The sequence below is a fragment of the Arachis ipaensis genome, chromosome B01 (genome assembly GCF_000816755.2).
Source record: "Arachis ipaensis cultivar K30076 chromosome B01, Araip1.1, whole genome shotgun sequence".
Taxonomy (NCBI): domain Eukaryota; kingdom Viridiplantae; phylum Streptophyta; class Magnoliopsida; order Fabales; family Fabaceae; genus Arachis; species Arachis ipaensis.
The window spans coordinates 25,000,259-25,017,740 of record NC_029785.2 but is presented as its reverse complement, the minus strand read 5'-3'; the positions used below and the strand labels follow the sequence as shown (position 1 = coordinate 25,017,740).

Here is a 17,482-nt window from a genome sequence, read left to right as displayed (position 1 = left end):
AAACGTCAGAAGTTGTCTGTGCCTCTTAGAACTCCAATTGGCCGAACTCAAGAAGAAGAGGAGCTACATCACTGTTAATTTTTACCGAACAAAAATAATGCCAACGTATAAAAAAAGAAAATACAAACACTTTTATCGAATTAAATTTTTTATTAAAGTTACTAATCACAAGAAATCAAAGCCAGAAGTTCAGAGGTTCCATGCTTTCTCAATCTCTTTCTCTCACGGCTTTTCTTTCATTTTCTTATGGTTTCGGTCATAAATGAAAAGAAATGAAGAAGATTAAGGATAATAGTGATTTGTGGTGGTTAAGGTTGCGTTAGGTGTCAAGGTTGGATATATACATATTGCATTAAAGCCACGTTTCATGATTAAGGGAATGGTTATATGTATTAAAGGGTTACAAGCCACGTTCCCCTATAATGATGATAATGAATTATTATAAGTGAATAGATATATATATGTTATGTATATATGTAACAAATCTTTTCTTATATCTTATATAGATATATAATAAATATATATAGTGGCTTATATGTATAATAATATCCTTCGGCCATTTTTTTTTTTTTTTTGATAATAATAATAGAGTGAGAAACTGAGAAACTGAGAATGTAATAATGATAAATTAACTTTTATGCTGTTCAACCTAATAATAATACCCTTATTCCTTATACCCCTAACTCTAATTCACGTAGCAGCAGCACCTCCTTTCCTCTCTTTCGTTTTTTTTTTCCATTCTTTCAATAGAATAAGTCATAATTAAATTAAATTTTATTTTTAAATTCAAAGCGTAAAATTTAATTTTAAAAACTTGGGTGTTATACAAAACACTTTTGTGACTGAGTGAGAAACTGAGAATGTAATAATGATAAATTAACTTTTATGCTGTTCAACCTAATAATAATACCCTTATTCCTTATACCCCTAACTCTAATTCACGTAGCAGCAGCACCTCCTTTCCTCTCTTTCGTTTTTTTTTTCTGAATTTCCATTCTATCCTCACACTACAAAGATAATTAATTTTAGTGACAAACTTTTAGTGGCAGTAACATAATGGTTGCTATTTTTTTAATTTAAGTTATGTTTTTGTGGCCATTATGTATTTATCATTAATATTATATTTTATAATGGCAATTATTATTATTACCACTAAAAATATAAAAAAAATTATTTTTAGTGAAAATTTTTTAGTGACCATAACACTATAGCTGGTATTAGTTTTATTAAAATAATTTTTTCTTGATAATAGTTCCAGTAATCAATTTCACTGTCACCGAAACAGAGTAAGTGAGGGCGAGAACCTGATTCAGAGGGAAGAGAGATCTCATCACCGAAACCCTAAGTTCACTGTCACCGTCATCATCGCCGCGCCGCCTTAGGTCATCTCCACCCTCCAAATCGGCGCCTCCGCCTCCCCTGACATCTTCCTCCACCTCCTCCCCTCCCGCTTTCCAATCTCTGCAACCTCCATATCCACGAGTGCCTCTCTATTCTCCTTCCCCTCTCTCTTCCCGTTCCTGCTGGAAGCCGCTCTCTCAAGGTGCATTGTGTTGCCGACAACACCTCCTTCGCCATTTGAGGTAAGCTGTTGCCGTTTTCGTTTCCGTTTACGTTGCCGTTACCTCTGTTTCTTAGGTTTTTCTTTTTTATCTTGTAGCTGACTGTTAGGTTTGGGTTTAGGAACTTAGGGTTACTACTTTCAGTTGAATCGAAGAAAATGACGAAGAGTGAGCGAAAGAAACGAAACAACAAGAGTAAAGACGAGCAACGATTTACTGCAGATACTGCTAAGCTTAGAAAGTTCAAAGAACCATCCAAATCCTCTACTTTTTTGGATAAAGCAAGTCACAATTCTTAGCCTTTTTTTTCTTTTTATGTTGAATTTATTATCACGTTATTCCAAATTAATAATTTGAGATTTTCTAATTGAATAATGGTGTGTTGTTTGGTTGTTGTAGATGAAAGCAAGATTGTCAGGTGGTCATTTCAGGATGATTAACGAAAAGCTCTGCACTTGCATGTATGTACTATTATTCGCTCTTTCACTCAGTGGGAAGGAGACACTAAATTATTTCCAAGAAGAACCATCGCTATTTGACCTGGTAAGGGTTGTTTGCATTGATTCAATTTCCTTTTTGGAAAATATGCGGGTTCATTACTGGAGGACAATTTGTGCATTTATCTCTATGTAGTTCCAGTTACCATTATTATAGATTAGAGAATCTCATATTATGAGATATAATCCATAACTTTAAGTAGTCCCTTGTCTTTTCATTGAGTTAGTAGTGTTATATATATATATATATATATTGTATTGTATTGTATTTTTCATACATGCATATCTAGGTATGTACCATTTTCTATCTAGGTTCAATGAACACATGACACCTTTCTTTTTTCTTTTTTCTTTTTTCATATTTACTAAGTATGGTTATATAAGACCAAGGCTCTTTTTTCTTGTCTCAGTGAGGAAAGCAGCTGAATTAGATCTTGAAGGGACAAGTGCTAACCCACTTTGCTTCATTTTCTAAGTGAGTTTATTGGTATGCTTCTTTTAATTATTTCTTCTTATTTTTTGTTTGTGATGTGTATGGGGTTGAATGCTTATAAATAAGTCTTATTGTTGTAAGTATAATGCCTTTGATTGTTCATTTTAAGCTGAATTAGTTAGAGCAGAATCTGCTACATTCGACGGTTTTATTTTTATTGTGCTTATTTATTCATCCATTAAAGCAATGTTTATGGCTTTTATCCTATTTTGTGTGACTTGTTAATGAATGATCATAAGGTCCTTTGTGACTTGAGAATTACAGTTCTTGGCAGAGATCTATTGATGTTTGGTCTTTTGTGATTTTTTTACGTATTCAGGTTCTATTGGACAATGCAAAATGGGCATATGTGGGAGGCTTCACAGAAGATAAACAGGTTGGCTCTTACACTTCATTACTCAGTGCTGCTAGAAAACCTGTTTTTTACTTTCTTGCAGCACTTAGACTCAGACATAAGTATGATAAAAACTGTTTTGGAATATAAGACATATCTGATGAGATAAGTACTCAAGAAAATTAAAAGTAGAAAGGAAAGAAAAAGAATAACCCTAGCTTTAGAGGTGGTGAAGCTGATTGGGAGTAGCAAAGGTGGTTGAGAACGGCATGTTTGTTTTGATGAACAAAGAACGAACATGTATGCTCTCTATTCTCCCATCCTTTTCATTCTCTCCTTCCCCTTTGTTTAATTTTGATTATTGCTTGTTCCCTACTGCAATTAGAAGGAAGCTAAGCTAAGCTAAGCCATAAGTTATATATAGTTACTATACTGTTGTTTTTCTCTAACCTTATAGAGAAAGAGGAGAATGGTGAGTGAATGAGAGAAAGAGAGAGAAAGATACAATTTATTAGGATCGTAAAGGGGAAGTATTAGTATTAGTATTCAGTACAATTGTCATGTAGATCAAAAAAAAAAAGAACACCGGTTATACATGCTTATTAGTTAAGCTAAGCAGGGAGATCCTTGTGAAAGAATAATTAATCAATCAATTAATTAATTAATTAATTAATTAATTAAAGGTTTCCCCAGCCGGTGGCATGTGAAAGAACAAGGCAGACATGGAAGTGAAGTGTGAAAGTCAACACTGTAATACTGACTGAACTGAACTCAGCAGAGCTAACTAGTTTAAGAATCTTTCTTCAATCTCCAATCATGTAAGTCTTTCTCTTCCTTCTCCTTTTCTGTCTCATTGATGAGCGGATAATTTATACACTTTTTGGCATTGTTTTTACATAGTTTTTAGTATGATTTAGTTAGTTTTTAATATATTTTTATTAATTTTTAAATAAAAATCACATTTCTGGACTTTACTATGAGTTTGTGTATTTTTCTGTGATTTCGGGTATTTTTTTGGCTGAAATTGAGGGACTTGAGCAAAAATCAGATTCAGAGGTTGAAGAAGGACTGCATATGCTGTTGGATTCTGACCTCCCTGCACTCAAAGTGGATTTTCTGGAGCTACAGGAGTCCAAATGGTGCGCTCTCAATTGTGTTGGAAAGTAGACATCCAGGGCTTTCCATAAATATATAATAGTCCATACTTTGCTGAAGTTTAGATGACACAAACTGGCGTTCAACGCCAGCTCTCTGCCCTATTCTAGAGTTAAACGCCAGAAACAGGTTGTAAAGCAGAGTTAAACGCCAGAAACAGGTTATAAACTGGCGTTTAACTCCAAGGAAGACCTCTGCACGTGGAAGCTTCAATGCTCAGCCCAAGCACACACCAAGTGGGCCCGGAAGTGATTTTCTGCATCATTTACTCAATTCTGTAACCATAGTAACTAGTTTAGGATAAATAAAACTCTTTACTATTGTACTAGGGGTCTTTTCCCTTATTTTCAAATTCATATGCTATTTGGGGAGGCTGGCCATTCGGCCATGGCTGGACCTTGTTCTTATCTATTTTCAATGGTAGAGTTTCTACACATCATAGATTAAGGTGTGGAGCTCTGCTGTTCCTCATGAATTAATGCAAAGTACTATTGTTTTTCTATTCAATTCAAACCTATTTCTTCTCTAAGATATCCATTCGCACACAAGAACATGATGAATGTGATGATTATGTGACGCTCATCATCATTCTCACTTATGAACGCGTGCCTGACAAACACTTCCGTTCTACATGCAAATAAGCTTGAATGTGTATCTCTTAGCCTTCTGATCGTGAGATCAGAGTCTTCGTGGTATAGGCTAGAACTATTGGCGGCCATTCTTGAGGTCCAGAAAGTCTAAACCTTGTATGTGGTATTCCGAGTAGGATCCGGGAAGGGATGGCTGTGACGAGCTTCAAACTCGCGAGTGCTGGGCGTAGTGACAGACGCAAAAGGATTACTGAATCCTATTCCAGTATGATCGAGAACCGACAGATGAATAGCTGTGCGGTGACAGCGCATCTTGGACCATTTTCACTGAGAGGATGGGAAGTAGCCATTGACAACGGTGATGCCCTACACAAAGCTTGCCATAGAAAGTAGTGGGAATGATTAGATGAAGACAGCAAGAAAGCAGAGGTTCAGGAGGAACGAAAGCATCTCTATACGCTTATCTGAAATTCTCACCAACGACTTACATAAGTATCTCTATCCCATTTTATGTTTTATTTATCTTTTAATTATTAAAACTCTATAACCATTTGAATCCGCCTGACTGAGATTTACAAGGTGACCATAGCTTGCTTCAAGCCGACAATCTCCGTGGGATCGACCCTTACTCACGTAAGGTTTATTACTTGGACGACCTAGTGCACTTGCTGGTTAGTTGTGCGAAGTTGTGACAAAGTGTGTAAATTACGTTCCGAGCACCAAGTTTTTGGCGCCGTTGTTAAGGATCACAATTTCGTGCACCAAGTTTTTGGCGCCGTTGCCGAGGAGAGAACGAACAACAATTTTGCATTTGTTTCCGGCAACAACAATGCCAAGTTTTTGGTCCGGCAACAACACCAAATTTTTGGCATCGTTGCCGGGGATTGTTCGAGTTTGGACAACTAACGGTTCATCTTATTGCTCAGATTAGGTAATTTTATTTTAATTTTAAGTTTTTGTTTTTATTCTTTTAATTTTCGAAAAAAATTTTCAAAAAAAAAATTTTAATTAGATTATTCTATGGCTTCAGAATTTTTAAGAATGAATTCTAGAGTTTCACAAGATATGTTGAAGCCTGGTTGGCTGTAAAGCCATGTCTAATTCTTTTGGACCGAGGCTTCCACTCATCACGACAGAAGCAAGTTGAATAAAGTATCAGCTGTTGTATGTCTAATTTGTATCTGCTAAAGCTTGGCTGGCCATTGGCCATGTCTAGTGTTTTGGACTGGAGCTTTCACTGAAAGCTTGGCTAGCTAGTAAGCCATGTCTAATTCCTGGACCGGAGCTTTAGACTAACATCGCAAAGATTCCTGGAATTCTCATTAAAAATTTTGAAATCCTTATTTTTCTTTTCCAATTAATTTTTGAAAAACTCAAAAAATTTTTTTTAATAAAATCATAAAAACCAAAAATATTGTATTTATTGTTTGAGTCTAGTGTCAAATTTTAAGTTTGGTGTCAATTGCATGTTTATCTCTTTCTTGCATTTTTCGAAAATTCATGCATTGCATTCTTCAAGATCTTTAAGTTGTTCTTGGTAAGTGTTCTTGTTTGATCTTTAAAATTTCTTGTTTTGTGTCTTTTCTTGTTTTTCATATGCATTCTTGCATTCACAGTGTCTAAAAATTAAAAATTTCTAAGTTTGGTGTCTTGCATGTTCTTCTTTTCTTAAAAATTTTCAAAAACAAGTCTTGATGTTCATCTTGATCTTCAAAGTGTTATTGGTATTCATCTTGACATTCATAGGGTTCTTGCATGCATCATTTGTTTTGATCCAAAATTTTCATATGCATTGAGTCTTTTTGGTGTTTTTCTCTTTCTTCATTAAAAATTCAAGAATAAAAAAAATATCTTTCCCTTATTCACTCATAAATTTTCGAAAATTTGAGTTGACTTTTTCAAAACTTTTTAAAATTTAGTTGTTTCTTATGAGTCAAATCAAATTTTCAATTTAAAAATCCTATCTTTTTCAAATCTTTTTCAAAAATCAAATCTTTTTCATTTTTTTCTTTCATATTTTCAAAAATTTCAATTTGATTTTCAAAAATCTTTTTCTTATTTTGTTTCATAATCTCAAAATCTTTACTAACAATTAATGTGATTGATTCAAAAAAAAAGTTTGTTACTTGCCTATTAAGAAAGGTTCAATCTTTAATTTTTAAAATCATATCTTTTTGTTTCTTGTTAGTCAAATAATCAACTTTAATTTTCAAAATCAAATCTTTTTAAATTTCTTTTTCAAATCTTTCTCAAAATAAGTTTCAATCACATCTTTTTCAAAATCAATTTCAAAATCTTTTCTAACTTCTTATCTATCTTCTTATCTTTTCAAAATTGATTTTCAAATCTTTTTTTTCAATTAATCTTATCTTGTTTGATTCTTATCTTTTTCAAAACTACCTAACTAATTTTCTCTCTCTAATTTTCGAAAATCACCTTCTTCTTTTTCAAAATTTCTTTTTAATTAACTAATTATTTTAAATTTTAATTTTAATTTTATTTTTTTTCTTATTTCGAATTTTAACTTTAATTTTTAATTAAAAACAAAAAAATATTTTTATTTTATTTCTTTTAATTTTTGAATTCTTCCCTCTCTCATCTCCTTCTTATTATTTATTCATCTACTAACACTTCTCTTCCACCCAAGAATTCGAACCCACTCTTCCTCTCTGTGTTTGGATTCTCATCTTTTCCTTCCTCCATTCTTCTCTTCTTATACTTACATAAGGAATCTCTATACTGTGACATAGAGGATTCCATATCTTCTTTTTTGTTTTCTTCTTTTTCATATGAGCAGGAACAAGGATAAGAACATTCTTGTTGAAGCCGATCCTGAACTTGAAAGGACTCTGAAGAGAAAGCTAAGGGAAGCTAAAGCACAACTCTCTGGAGAAAATCTGACAGAAATTTTCAAAAAAGAAGGAGACATGACCGAAAATAATAACAATGCAAGGAAGATGCTTGGTGACTTTACTGCACCAAATTCTAATTTACATGGAAGAAGCATCTCAATCCCTGCCATTGGAGCAAACAATTTTGAGCTAAAGCCACAATTAGTTTCTCTGATGCAGCAGAATTGCAAGTTTCATGGACTTCCATCAGAAGATCCTTTTCAGTTCTTAACTGAATTCTTGCAAATCTGTGATATTGTTAAGACCAATGGAGTTGACTCCGAGGTCTACAGGCTTATGCTTTTCCCGTTTGCTGTAAGAGACAGAGCTAGAATATGGTTGGACTCTTAACCTAAAGATAGCCTGAACTCTTGGGATAAGCTGGTCACGACTTTCTTAGCCAAGTTCTTTCCTCCTCAAAAGCTTAGCAAGCTTAAAGTGGATGTTCAAACCTTCAAACAGAAAGAAGGTAAATCCCTCTATGAAGCTTGGGAGAGATATAAGCAACTGACCAAAAAGTGTCCTTCTGACATGCTTTCAGAATGGACCATCCTGGATATATTCTATGATGGTCTGTCTGAATTATCAAAGATGTCATTGGACCATTCTGCAGGTGGATCCATTTACCTAAAGAAAACGCCTGCAGAAGCTCAAGAACTCATTGACATGGTTGCAAATAACCAATTCATGTACACTTCTGAAAGGAATCCTGTAAGTAATGGGACGCCTCAAAGGAAGGGAGTTCTTGAAATTGATACTATGAATGCCATATTGGCTCAAAATAAAATATTGACTCAGCAAGTCAATATGATTTCTCAGAGTCTGAATGGATTGCTAGCTGCATCCAACAGAACTTAAGAGGCATCTTCTGAAGAAGAAGCTTATGATCCTGAGAACCCTGCAATAGCAGAGGTGAATTACATGGGGGAACCCTATGGGAATACCTATAATCCCTCATAGAAAAATCATCCAAATTTCTCATGGAAGGATCAACAAAAGCCCCAACAAGGCTTTAATAATGGTGGAAGAAACAGGTTTAGCAATAGCAAGCCTTTTCCATCATCCACTCAGCAATAGACAGAGAATTCAGAGCAGAATCCATCTAGCTTAGCAAATATAGTCTCTAATCTATCTAAGGCCACTTTAAGTTTCATGAATGAAATAAGGTCCTCCATTAGAAATTTGGAGGCACAAGTGGGCTAGCTGAGTAAAAGAGTCACTGAAACCCCTCCTAGTACTCTCCCAAGCAATACAGAAGAGAATCTAAAAAGAGAGTGCAAGGCCATAACCTTACTTGGTGTGGCCGAACCCAGAGAGGAGGAGGAGGACGTGAATCCTAGTGAGGAAGACCTCCTGGGACGTTCAGTGACCAATAAGGAGTTTCCAAAAGAAACAAGATCCTGGTAAATTCCTAATTCCCTGTAACATAGGCACCATGACCTTTGAGAAGGCTCTGTGTGACCTGGGGTCAGGCATTAACCTTATGCCACTCTCTGTAATGGAGAAACTTAGGATCTTTGAGGTGCAACCTGCCAGAATCTCATTAGAGATGGCAGACAACTCAAGAAAACAGGCTTATGAACTAGTAGAGGACGTGTTAGTAAAGGTTGAAGGCCTTTACATCCCTGCTGATTTCATAATCCTAGACACTGGGAAGGATGAGGATAAATCCATCATCCTTAGAAGACCCTTCCTAGCCACAGCAAGAGCTGTGACTGATGTGGACAGAGGAGAATTGGTCCTTCAAATGAATGAGGACAACCTTGTGTTTAAAACTCAAGGATCTCCTTCTGTAACCATGGAGAGTAAGCATGAAAAGCTTCTCTCACTGCAGAGTCAACCAAAGCCCCCACAGTCAAACTCTAAGTTTGGTGTTGGGAGGCCACAACCAAACTCTAAGTTTGGTGTTGAACCCCCACATTCAAACTCTAAGTTTGGTGTTGGGAGGTTCCAACAATGCTCTGAATATATGTGAGGCTCCATAAGAGCTCACTGTCAAGCTATTGACACTAAAGAAGCGCTTGTTGGGAGGCAACCCAATGTTATTTAATTATATCTATTTTATTTTCTATTATTATTTTATTTTTTTTCAGGTTGATGATCATGTGGAGTCACAAAAACTACTGAAAAATTAAAAACAGAATGAAAAACAGCTTTAAAAATAGCTCACCCTGGAGGAAGAACTTACTGGCGTTTAAACGCCAGTAAGAAGTATCAAACTGGCGTTTAACGCCAGAAAGAAGCATCAAGCTGGCGTTAAACGCCAGAAACAAGCACCAGACTGGCGTTTAACGCCAGAACAGAGCATGGAAGTGGCGTTAAACACCAGAAACAAGCTACATTTGGGCGTTTAACGCCAAAAACAAGCAGCAAGCTGGCGTTTAACGCCAGACATGCATGCTAAGGGCATTTTACACGCCTAATTGGAGCAGGGATGTTAAGTCCTTGACCCCACAGGATCTGTGGACCCCACAGGATCCCCTCAGGATCTGTGGACCCCACAGGATCCCCACATTTTCTTCTCTCCTCTTCACACCTTTACATAACTCTCTTCCATAAATACCCCTCACCAATCACCTCAATCACTCTTCCCCATCACCTCTTCACCAATCACATCCATTCTCTCTTCCCCATAAACCCCACCTACCTCCAAAATTTAAACTCTTTTCCCTCCCAAACCCAACCCTAATGGCCGAACCCTTAACCTCCTCCCACTCCTATATAAACCCCTCATTCCTTCTTCATTTTCACACAACACAACCCGCTCTTCTTTCCCTTGGCCAAATACACCTTCTCCTTCCATCTCCTCTATTTTCTTCCTCTTCTCCTTTTTTCTTTCTTCTTTTGCTCGGGGACGAGCAAACATTTTAAGTTTGGTGTGGTAAAAGTATTGCTTTTTGTTTTTCCATAACCATTAAGGGCACCTAAGGCCAGAGAAACCTCAAGAAAGAGGAAAGGGAAGGCAATTGCTTCCACCTCTGAGTCATGGGAGATGGAGAGATTCATCTCAAAGGTCCATCAAGACCACTTGTATGAAGTTGTGGCCAAGAAGAAAGTGATCCCTGGGGTTCCTTTCAAGCTCAAAAAGAATGAGTATCCGGAGATCCGACATGAGATCCGAAGAAGAGGTTGGGAAGTTCTCACCAACCCCATTCAACAAGTTGGGATCTTAATGGTTCAAGAGTTCTATGCAAACGCATGGATCACTAGGAACCATGATCAAAGTGTGAACCCGAATCCAAAGCATTGGCTTACCATGGTTCGGGGAAAATACTTAGATTTCAGTCCGAAAAATGTAAGGCTATCGTTCAACTTGCCAATGATGGAAGAAAATGCACGCCCTTACACTAGAAGGGTCAACTTTGATCAAAGGTTGGACCAAGTCCTCATGGACATATGTGTGGAAGGAGCTCAATGGAAAGTTGACTCAAGAGGCAAGTCGGTTCAATTGAGAAGACTGGACCTTAAGCCTGTAGCTAGAGGATGGTTGGAGTTTATTCAACGTTCAATCATTCCTACTAGCAACCCGTCTGAAGTTACTATAGACCGGGCCATCATGATCCATAGTATCATGATTGGGGAGGAAGTGGAAGTTCATGAGATTATACGTCAAGAACTCTACAAGGTGGCTGACAAGTCCTCCACTTTGGCAAGGTTAGCCTTTCTTCACCTCATTTGTCACCTCTGCAACTCGGCTGGAATTGACATAGAGGGAGACATCCTCATTGAAGAGGACAAGCCCATCACTAAGAAGAGTATTGAGCAAACAAGAGATCATGGACCTCAACAAGAGCATGAGGAAATCGCTCACCATGAAATCCCTGAGATGCCTCAGGGGATGCACTTCCGTCCACAAAACTATTGGGAGTAAATCAACACTTCCTTAGGAGAATTAAGTTCCAACATGGGACAACTAAGGGTGGAGCACCAAGAGCACTCCATTATTCTCCATGATATTAGAGAAGATCAAAGAGCTATGAGGGAGGAGCAACAAAGGCAAGAAAGAGATATAGAGGAGCTCAAGAGCACCATTGGTTCTTCAAGAAGAGGAAGACGTCACCCTCACTAAGGTGGACCCATTCCTTAATCTCCTTGTTCTTATTTTCCTGTTTTTCATTTACTATGCTTTATGTTTATGTTTGTGTCTTGTTACATGATCATTAGTATTTAAGTGTCCATGCCTTAAAGTTATGAATGTCCTATGAATCCATCACCTCTCTTAAATGAAAAATATTCTAAAAACAAAAGAACAAGAAATACAGGGTTTCGAATTCATCCTTGAAACTAGTTTAATTATTTTGATGTGGTGACAATACTTTTTTTTTGAATGAATGCTTGAACATTGCATATGTCTTTTGAAATTGTTGTTTATGAATGTTAAATATGTTGGCTCTTGAAGAATGATGAAAAAGGAGACATGTTATTTGATAATCTGAAAAATCATAAAATTCATTCTTGAAGCAAGAAAAAACAGTGAATAGAGAAGAGCTTGCGAAAAAAAAAGAGAAAAGAAAAATGGTGAAAAAAAGAAAAAAGGAAAAGAAAAAGCAAGCAGAAAAAGCCAAAAGCTCTTTAAACAAAAAGGCAAGAGCAAAAAGTTAATAGCCCTTAAAACCAAAAGGCAAGGGTAAAAAGGATCCAAGGATTTGAGCATTAGTGGATAGGAGGGCCTAAAGGAATAAAATCCTGGCCTAAGCGGCTAAACCAAGCTATCCCTAACCATGTGCTTGTGGCGTGAAGGTGTCAAGTGAAAACTTGAGACTGAGCAGTTAAAGTCGAGGTCCAAAGCAAAAAAAGAGTATGCTTAAGAACCCTGGACACCTATAATTGGGGACTTTAGCAAAGCTGAGTCACAATCTGAAAAGGTTCACCCAGTTATGTGTCTGTGGCATTTATAAATCCGGTGGTAATACTGGAAAACAAAGTGCTTAGGGCCACGGCCAAGACTCATAAAGTAGCAACTTGAGCAAAAATCAGATTCAGAGGTTGAAGAAGGACTGCAGATGCTGTTGGATTCTGACCTCCCTGCACTCAAAGTGGATTTTCTGGAGCTACAGAAGTCCAAATGGCGCTCTCTCAATTGCGTTGGAAAGTAGACATCCAGGGCTTTCTAGCAATATATAATAGTTCATTCTTTGCTCGAATTTAGACAACGCATACTGGCGTTTAACGCCAGCTCTCTGCCCTATTCTGGAGTTAAACGCCAGAAACAGGTTGCAAAGCAGAGTTAATTGGCAGAAACAGGTTACAAACTGGCGTTTAACTCCAAGGAAGACCTCTGCACGTGGAAGCTTTAATGCTCTGTCCAAGCACACACCAAGTGGGCCCGGAAGTGATTTTCTGCATCATTTATTCAATTTTGTAACCCTAGTAACTAGTTTAGGATAAATAGAACTCTTTACTATTGTACTAGGGGTCTTTTCCCTTATTTTTGAATTCATATGCCATTTGGGGAGGCTGGCCATTCGGCCATGCCTGGACCTTGTTCTTATCTATTTTCAACGGTAGAGTTTCTACACATCATAGATTAAGGTGTGGAGCTCTGCTGTTCCTCATGAATTAATGCAAAGTACTACTGTTTTTCTATTCAATTCAAACCTATTTCCTTCTCTAAGATATCCATTCGCACACAAGAACATGATGAATGTGATGATTATGTGACGCTCATCATCATTCTCACTTATGAACGCGTGCCTGACAAGCACTTCTGTTCTACATGCAAACAAGCTTGAATGTGTATCTCTTAGCCTTCTGATCATGAGATCAGAGTCTTCGTGGTATAGGCTAGAACTATTGGCGGCCATTCTTGAGGTCCGGAAAGTCTAAACCTTGTCTGTGGTATTCCGTGTAGGATTCGGGAAGGGATGGTTGTGACGAGCTTCAAACTCGCGAGTGCTGGGCGTAGTGACAGACGCAAAAGGATTACTGAATCCTATTCCAGTATGATCGAGAACCGACAGATCAATAGCCGTGCAGTGACTGCACATCTTGGACCATTTTCACTGAGAGGATGGAAAGTAGCCATTGACAACAGTGATGCCCTACACAAAGCTTGCCATAGAAAGGAGTGTGAATGATTGGATGAAGACAGTAGGAAAGCAGAGGTTCAGGAGGAACGAAAGCATCTCTATATGCTTATCTGAAATTCTCACCAACGACTTACATAAGTATCTCTATCCCATTTTACGGTTTATTTATCTTTTAATTATTAAAACTCTATAACCATTTGAATCCGCCTGACTGAGATTTACAAGGTGATCATAGCTTGCTTCAAGCCGACAATCTCCGTGGGATCGACCCTTACTCACGTAAGGTTTATTACTTGGACGACCCAGTACATTTGCTAGTTAGTTGTGCGATGTTGTGACAAAGTGTGTGAATTACGTTCCGAGCACCAGGTTTTTGGCGCCGTTGTTAAGGATCACAATTTCGTGCACCAAGTTTTTGGCGCCGTTGCCGGGGAGGGAACGAACAACAATTTCGCATTTGTTTCCGGCAACAACAGTGCCAAGTTTTTGGTCTGGCAACAACACCAAGTTTTTGGCGCCGTTGCCGGGGATTGTTCGAGTTTGGACAACTGACGGTTCATCTTGTTTCTCAGATTAGGTAATTTTATTTTAATTTTAAGTTTTTGTTTTTATTCTTTTAATTTTCGAAAAAAAAATTTTCAAAAAAAAATTAAATTAGATTATTCTATGGCTTCAGAATTTTTAAGAATGAATTCTAGAGTTTCACGAGATATGTTGAAGCCTGGCTGGCTGTAAAGCCATGTCTAATTCTTTTGGACCGAGGCTTCCACTCATCACCACAGAAGCAAGTTGAATGAAGTATCAGCTGTTGTATGTCTGATTTGTATCTGCTAAAGCTTGGCTGGCCATTGGCCATGTCTAGTGTTTTGGACCGGAGCTTTCACTGAAAGCTTGGCTGGTTAGTAAGCCATGTCTAATTCCTGGACCGGAGCTTTAGACTAACATTGCAAAGATTCCTGGAATTCTCATTAAAAATTTTGAAATCCTTATTTTTCTTTTCCAATTAATTTTTGAAAAACTCAAAAAATTTTTTTTAATAAAATCATAAAAACCAAAAATATTGTATTTCTTGTTTGAGTCTAGTGTCAAATTTTAAGTTTGGTGTCAATTGCATGTTTATCTCTTTCTTGCATTTTTCGAAAATTCATGCATTGTATTCTTCATGATCTTCAAGTTGTTCTTGGTAAGTCTTCTTGTTTGATCTTTAAAATTTCTTGTTTTGTGTCTTTTCTTATTTTTCATATGCATTCTTGCATTCATAGTGTCTAAAAATTAAAAATTTCTAAGTTTGGTGTCTTGCATGTTCTTCTTTTCTTAAAAATTTTCAAAAACAAGTCTTGATGTTCATCTTGATCTTCAAAGTGTTCTTAGTGCTCATCTTGACATTTATAGTGTTCTTGCATGCATCATTTGTTTTGATCCAAAACTTTCACGCATTGAGTCTTTTTGGTGTTTTTCTCTTTCTTCATTAAAAATTCAAAAATCAAAAAAATATCTTACCCTTATTCACTCATAAATTTTTGAAAATTTGAGTTGACTTTTTCAAAACTTTTTAAAATTTAGTTGTTTCTTATGAGTCAAATCAAATTTTTAATTTAAAAATCCTATCTTTTTCAAATCTTTTTCAAAAATCAAATCTTTTTCATTTTTTTCTTTCATATTTTCGAAAATTTCAATTTGATTTTCAAAAATCTTTTTCTTATTTTGTTTCATAATCGCAAAATCTTTACTAACAATTAATGTGATTGATTCAAAAAAAAAAGTTTATTACTTGCCTATTAAGAAAGGTTCAATCTTTAATTTTTAAAATCATATCTTTTTGTTTCTTGTTAGTCAAGTAATTAACTTTAATTTTCAAAATCAAATCTTTTTAAATTTCTTTTTCAAATCTTTCTCAAAATAAGTTTCAATCACATCTTTTTCAAAATCAATTTCAAAATCTTTTCTAACTTCTTATCTAACTTCCTATCTTCTCAAAATTGATTTTCAAATCTTTTTTTTCAATTAATCTTATCTTGTTTGATTCTTATCTTTTTCAAAACTACCTAACTAATTTTCTCTCTCTAATTTTCGAAAAGCACCTTCCTCTTTTTCAAAATTTCTTTTTAATTAACTAATTATTTTAAATTTTAATTTTAATTTTATTTCTTTTCTTATTTTTGAATTTTAACTTTATTTTTTAATTAAAAACAAAAAATATTTTTATTTTATTTCTTTTAATTTTTGAATTCTTTCCTCTCGCATCTCCTTCTAATTATTTATTCATCTACTAACACTTCTCTTCCACCCAAGAATTCGAACCCACTCTTCCCCTCTGTGTTTGGATTCTCATCTTTTCCTTCCTCTATTCTTCTCTTCTTATACTTACATAAGGAATTTCTACACTGTGACATAGAGGATTCCATATCTTCTTTTCTATTTTCTTCTTTTTCATATGAGTAGGAACAAGGATAAGAACATTCTTGTTAAAGCCGATCCTGAACCTGAAAGGACTCTGAAGAGAAAGCTAAGGGAAGATAAAGCACAACTCTCTGGAGAAAATCTGACAGAAATTTTTGAAAAAGAAGGAGACATGGCCGAAAATAATAACAATGCAAGGAAGATGCTTGGTGACTTTACTGCACCAAATTCCAATTTACATGGAAGAAGCATCTCAATCCCTGCCATTGGAGCAAACAATTTTGAGCTAAAGCCTCAATTAGTTTCTCTGATGCAGCAGAATTGCAAGTTTCATGGACTTCCATCAGAAGATCCTTTTCAGTTCTTAACTGAATTCTTGCAAATCTGTGATACTGTTAAGACCAATGGGATTGACTCTGAGGTCTACAGGCTTATGATTTTCCCGTTTGCTGTAAGAGACAGAGCTAGAATATGGTTGGACTCTCAACCTAAAGATAGCCTGAACTCTTGGGATAAGCTGGTCACGACTTTCTTAGCCAAGTTCTTTCCTCCTCAAAAGCTTAGCAAGCTTAGAGTGGATGTTCAAACCTTCAAACAGAAAGAAGGTGAATCCTTCTATGAAGCTTGGGAGAGACATAAGCAACTGACCAAAAAGTGTCATTCTGACATGCTTTCAGAATGGAACATCCTTGATATATTCTATGATGGTCTATCTGAGTTATCAAAGATGTCATTGGACCATTCTGCATGTGGATCCATTCACCTAAAGAAAACGCCTGCAGAAGCTCAAGAACTCATTGACTTGGTTTCAAATAACCAGTTCATGTACACTTCTGAAAGGAATCCTGTAAGTAATGGGACACCTCAAAGGAAGGGAGTTCTTGAAATTGATACTATGAATGCCATATTGGCTCAGAATAAAATATTGACTCAGTAAGTCAATATGATTTCTCAGAGTCTGAATGGATTGCTAGATGCATCCAACAGTACTTAAGAGGCATCTTCTGAAGAAGAAGCTTATGATCCTGAGAACCCTGCAATAGCAGAGGTGAATTACATGGGGGAACCCTATGGGAATACCTATAATCCCTCATGGAAAAATCATCCAAATTTCTCATGGAAGGATCAAAAAAAGCCCCAACAAGGCTTTAATAATGGTGGAAGAAACAGGTTTAGCAATAGCAAGCCTTTTCCATCATCCACTCAGCAACAGACAGAGAATTCAGAGCAGAATCCATCTAGCTTAGCAAATATAGTCTCTAATCTATCTAAGGCAACTTTAAGTTTCATGAATAAAACAAGGTCCTCCATTAGAAATTTGGAAGCACAAGTGGGCCAGCTGAGTAAAAGAGTCACTGAAACCCCTCCTAGTACTCTCCCAAGCAATACAGAAGAGAATCTAAAAAGAGAGTGCAAGGCCATAACCTTACTTGGTGTGGCCGAACCCAGAGAGGAGGAGAAGGACGTGAATCCTAGTGAGGAAGACCTCCTGGGACGTTCAGTGACCAATAAGGAGTTTTCCTTTGAAGAA

The 17,482-nt window shown here is 36.4% G+C and overlaps 1 long non-coding RNA gene across 3 annotated transcripts in view; it reads left to right on the top strand.

Moving 5' to 3' along the window:
• The window catches only part of LOC107617352, a 21,323-nt gene continuing 5,088 nt past the window's right edge, over window positions 1,248-17,482 (top strand). Inside the window, exons 1-6 of one of the 3 annotated variants that reach the window (XR_002359787.1) lie at window positions 1,248-1,583; window positions 1,962-2,105; window positions 2,470-2,546; window positions 2,872-2,928; window positions 3,570-3,704; window positions 3,935-3,990. This is a non-coding gene — a long non-coding RNA (uncharacterized LOC107617352). Of the gene's footprint in view, window positions 1,584-1,961; window positions 2,106-2,469; window positions 2,547-2,871; window positions 2,929-3,569; window positions 3,838-3,934; window positions 3,991-17,482 lie in introns of those variants that run through there. The other 2 variants (XR_002359788.1, XR_002359785.1) reach the window with 2 other exon arrangements.